Below are 6,000 nucleotides of genomic sequence, written 5' to 3' on the forward strand. Positions count from 1 at the left end.
AGCTAATAAATTATGAAAAGTTTAATTCCTGGTAGGCCATCATTAATTCTACATACAAACCAGATTGTCTTCCTCTCCATCTATGCCTATTGGCAATGCAGCTATCGCCTTTGGGTGTATATTACACAATACACTTATAGTTAAATATATAAAGAAATGTACAAAGGCAGTTTGGTTTCTGTCTGTATAGGCCCCCCTCCACTTGTAGAAAATAGTAAAAAATTCAGCCATTATAGAATGTACAATATAAATTGAAATGGACAAAGGCAGTTTGGTTTCTGTCTCTAAAGGCCCCCCTCCACTTGTAGAAAATAGTAAAACATTCAGCCGTTATAAACTGTACAATATAAATTGAAACGGACAAAGCCAGTTTGGGGTCAGTCTGTGTATGACACCCTACCCTTATTGAGAAATTGCCAAAACAGCAGCCTTTCAAGACTGTACGTGATATAGAAATGCCCCAAGTCCCTTTCCTATTTGGGGGTAGATTGCACCCTACACTTATACTTATAAGTATACTTATTTTTTTTGGGGTGTGTTTTTTTCCCTGATTTAAAAAGACTATGTACTTTTACATAAGCTTTACCAGATGACGTACAGGGAAGACTACCATCATTACTGGTGCCAGCACCTGCTTGCTGATTCTGCTCATATGGGGACTGCTTTGAATCCATTTTAATGAGCCCAAACCACCTGTAGTGCAAAATATTCAATAGATACTGCTGCTAGATATGACTTTTTACAGCCAGAAAAATTAGTGTTTCACACAGGGGAATATGGGACACCCCAAAGCACTTGTAGTGCAAAATATTGTATAAATACTGCTGCTAAATATGACTTTTGGCAGCAAGAAAAATTAGTGTTTCACACTGGGGAATATGGGGCACCCCAAAGCACTTGTAGTGAAAAATATTGTATAGATAATGCTGCTAAATAGGACTTTTGGCAGCCAGAAAAAATTAGTGTTTCACACTGGGGAATATGGGGCACCCCAAAGCACTTGTAGTGAAAAATATTGTATAGATAATGCTGCTAAATAGGACTTTTGGCAGCCAGAAAAAATTAGTGTTTCACACTGGGGAATATGGGACACCCCAAAGCACTTGTAGTGCAAAATATTGCAAAAAAAATGCCTCCTCTATCCTCCTCTAACAATTGCTAATATAATTGGTAATAATAATAGAATTGAAATAATAATAGAAAGAATAAGGCATACAATTATTGCTCTGTCTCTGCTCTAATACAGCCTGTGACCTAACCCTGCTCTCTCCCTCTGTCAAATGGCGATGGATTGCTGTGGAGGCGGGTACTTATGCTTTTCAATTCTCGCGAGAACCGAGCTCTGAGATCCGACTACATCACAATGACGTTTTGCCTCGATTTTGATTCCGAATGGGCGGGAGAGTACTGAGCCTGCTCGGCTCGGTATTCGGATAGGCGAAGTTCAGGTGGGTTCGGATCTCGGGGAACCGAGCCCGCCCATCTCTAATATATATATATATATATATATATATATATATATATATACACATACATATAACAAGTGTGTGTGTGATCTATTGTCTGGGATGCTTTGGATTTCTTCAGTTTCATGAATCCTGTTGGTTAGGTCATCATGCCTTAAATATACCAAATAAAATTAAAAATGACTGCTGTTTATCCAAAATTGTCACTGATTGTGGAAAAATCTATTATCTAAAATATGGAAAAGTCCCAAGCATCCCAGATAGTAGATGTTACAGCTATATATTTTATATTGTGTTCATGTATTTGTGTGTACGGTAACAGTTACTAATCCCTTCATTTTCTGTCTACCCCCCCCCCACTCCCTCTGTCCCCTCTCCCCAGCTCTCCTTTGCCCTTCCTCCCCCTGCCATTCTTGCCTCTCTCTCTCCCCCCTCCATTTCACTCCCATACAACAATTTCTTGTTCCCGAATTTATTTTACTTCTGAGAACTCTGTGAAAACGATGTCACACTCTAACTCTTTGTCTCGCAGGGAAAATGATCCTGTAACCTGGAGTTGTAGTCCCATAGCATCAGGACAATGAGTTTAAACCCCAACATGTCTAGGGGACGGGATCCCATGACCAGTGAATGGAGAGAGGCAATGCATCATTTCATTCAGACTCTTGTTGAGCTGAAACACTCTCCCCTACAAAGGAAATTAGAGATCAAATATTAAACTTAGTGCAAGATAAGCAAAGAAGGCATATTGTTCCATACATTGAGCGCTACCCGCAGGTTACCAGATCTCACAATCAATATATTCAACATTTCTCCCTTGCTTCTCCCAATTAAGCATTCAAGAAATTACAAGAATAAGTCCCCTTAAGTTCTTTTTTCTGCTCTGTCAGTCAAGAAGAGAGTATTGTGTTTCCCATTAGTACTTACATGGAAGTTCACCTTATACGACATTCTAAACTTCTGTGGGTTCCGTGACATTGTAGTAAGGGACATTTCCTCTTAGCTGTTTAAGTTGTTAAAAAAAAAAGTTATCTTTAATCCATGTCAGTTGTAGCCTTATTACATCAGAACACATGTTGCTGGGTGGTTTCTAATCTGATACAAGGTAAATATAATTGTGGTTTGTATTTATGGTTTAGCTTTTTTTTTTTTTGTTTCTGATTTGTTATTTGGATTTAGGTGTATTAGGAAATGAAATAAACTCAATGGAGCCATAATTTTTTAATTTTTTTTATTTTTAAAAATGTGATTTTTTCAAATGAATGCGTGATATAATACACATATATAATAAATATGTGACCATTTATTCAATAGTGTGCTAAGAAGCAATGTACACAACTTATCACACAGAAGAGTGATGGCAACAGGCGGCCCCTCCGAGCTTTCCCCTGCAACCGCCAGCTGCTTCCTGATTTGTTTGTTATAACTTGTAACACTTGTTTCAATTGCCTGCTGATAGGTTATTACAGATAGGTGTCTCTTTCTTTGAGTAAATGGATTGTTTTAACTTATCACTAAGACTGAGGGTGATGTGCGACCCTCAAGAAGGTTAGAGGGCCGACCACGTGGCCCCTGAATTGGATCAGGGGCCTATTACTGTGTTAGAGCATGGTCAATTAATAAAAAATATTTCTTATTATTAATAATAATACTTAAGAAAGCAAAGTGGATAAAAGCCTTACTATAATATGCTATGAAAAGACATATTTCAGTTATTTGCCTTTTTTTTTTTTTAAAGTGCCTTGTATTGTCCTATCTTTTATATCTATTTTTTAGAAAATAGTCACTAATTCCTCCTAGTTTACTCCTTACTGTGGTTCTTCCCTTCATCATCATCATCACCATTTATTTATATAGAGCCACTGATTCCATAGCGCTGTACAGAGAACTCGCTCACATCAGTTGGAGTCTACAGTCTACATTCCCTAACACACACACACACACACAGACACAGACACAGACTAGGGTCAATTTTGATAGCAGCCAATTAACCTACTAGTATGTTTTTGGAGTGTGGGAAGAAACCGGAGCACCCGGAGGAAACCCACGCAAACAAACTCCACACAGATAAGGCTATGGAAGGGAACTGAACTCATGAGTTGTGGTTAGCAGAAGTGCTAACCACTTGCCACCATGCTGTCCTTGGTTTACACTGTTGAAATCTAACGTGACCATTGGTTACTGAACTTTGCTGAGGATTTAAAATTATTTTCCTCATAATCGCTGTAAATTTCCTTTATTTCAGTAAACAAAATCATGTAGGTAGGTGCAACATTCAGTGCACAGAATCAAAATCAGATAATCTACGATTCTGATCCTTCTTCTCTTAAATCTGTCTGAGGCATCAGCTTGTAGCTACCCATTTTCTGCAAATTTCTCTCTGCACAGATTGGTGGCGTCGTAGACTTACCAGTTTAAAAGGACTACTTATCCTTTGCTCTTAGAGCTTTTTGACCCATTTCACTAGCCATATAAGCATTGTCTGTTGGCTGTGGAATTGATTTTTTATTTTTTTTGCTGTACGTGTAAGGAAGGAAAATTTTAAACTACGGTTATCCCTTGGCCTCTAGTAGGCTAACACTTATGTGATTAACTATTAGTCCAGCTGTTATGTTTGTTGTTAACATGTATTGTACTCACCCATTTGTCGATCTTTAAAAAAAATTAAAGACTTTATTTTTGCAAAGGTCAACGGATGACAGCAGGCAATGACGTAGTGGATAACAACAAGCACACGAACGCTCACAGCACAGAGCAAAATGAGTAAAAACGTTTAGCATAAGTGGAGTGAGTGGGTGCAAATAACACAATAAGTGTCCATCTGAAGGACTAGTAGTCGGTAAAACTGGACTGATCCCGTTTTACCGAAAAGAAAAACAGAGAAAATGGAAGAAAGAGGTTGGACAGTATTGTCAGAGAAGGAGGCGGTGTGGTGGGCTGCTAGGAAGAAAAGACAAAGAGACAGGAAACAAAAGAAAGAGAGAGGAGCGGTGGGGTAGAGGGTAAAGGAAAGGCTCCAGGTGGGACAACGCCAAGAAAGAAAAAAATCACGTTAAAATAGGAATATGGAAATAGGAGGCTCATGGTGCCCATACTTTTTAAAGTTTATTTAAGATTTTTTTTCCAATTATTATAAATAAAAAAAATAAACTACGATATCAATCCTTCAGGTTCTTCAATCTGTACAGGTCTACGTGATTAGCTTGCAGTCTTAAGGGTACTCTGGTGGATTCATAAATAGGGACAGGGCAAGTTTGAAAAGCTTTTTGTTCTTTGCTCTTTTAGCTTTTTGACACAATTGTAAAAAAATAACTCCCCAAACCCTCAATCACCAATATATTTAAACACCTCTGAAACTTTTTGAGGTACAAGGACATTTATACAAGTTTACAATAAGCTGAAACAATGAAGATCTGGGGGCTTTAGGCTATATGCACGTTGGGCGTGTGGTTGCCACTCATGCAGTCCTGCCGCACCACCTCTCTTCTGATACTGGGTCACATCACTTCTATCTCTCCTGGTCACACATTATGCCCCCAACCCTTCCTCTATACACTTATCACATATGTCCCCCCACCCTCCTACCTCTTGTAACCTCCCTCCCATTGTCACATATCATATTCCATTGTAGCACATCATTTGGGATGGGAGGGGGGGGGGCAAGGGCAAAATGATGGGGAAGAATCCTGGCTATAGGTTGACTGACAGGAAACTGGGCCACTCAGAGCAGGGGGTTACACCCCACTGTCATTAGCAGGACATTTAATATGTTAATGGGAGAACCCCAATGTAAGGGCCAGTTCTGAATAGAACAGCTCTGGCCCTTACACCCACAATGCCAATTAAAAAAGGTGAACAAAAAAAAAGATTGAGATTGTGGGTGTTCTGTGGGATGCATGGGTCCAAAACCATGGGCAATCCCTATTGTTCTGGGCCCATACAGTCTCCCCAGCTGCCTTGTTGTGTCCACCACTGCTGTCAGTAACATTGTTTAGTAAACATTTAACCAATGAGACACTCATATTCATGTCAAAATAATCTCCCGTTAACTAAAGGAATGTTCTAATCACATTATTATTGCCTATCCTAATTCATGATCCAGGAGGAAAAAAAATGATATGAAAACTAAACTAAATTACTTTATCTTTGAAGAGAAGATGTGCTCACCTTTGACATCCTGCATCTGCTTACTGCATTCCAATCTTTTTACTATGTCTGAAATAAATTAGGAGATAGCCTATTAATGGATTATCTCATTTTCATTAAGCACAGAGAATGATATATTCAATGAAGACCCAAGATTATCTTTCTTAAGCTGCTTTGCCCATTTGATGCATTGTTACGGGTCTGTTAAATTAATCATAGCTTGATGAAGGAAAGGTGATTTGCAGATAATGAGATTGAAGGTTATCCAAACTTGAATGTTATTCAGAGCACCGTACGTATGCAAAATAATAAAATTATTACGTTAGAAGAATTTAATTTAATTTTCAGATAGAATCATGACTATGAGCGTCAGGTGACCAACAAATGT

Source organism: Mixophyes fleayi, chromosome 1 (genome assembly GCF_038048845.1).
Source record: "Mixophyes fleayi isolate aMixFle1 chromosome 1, aMixFle1.hap1, whole genome shotgun sequence".
Lineage (NCBI taxonomy): Eukaryota > Metazoa > Chordata > Amphibia > Anura > Limnodynastidae > Mixophyes > Mixophyes fleayi.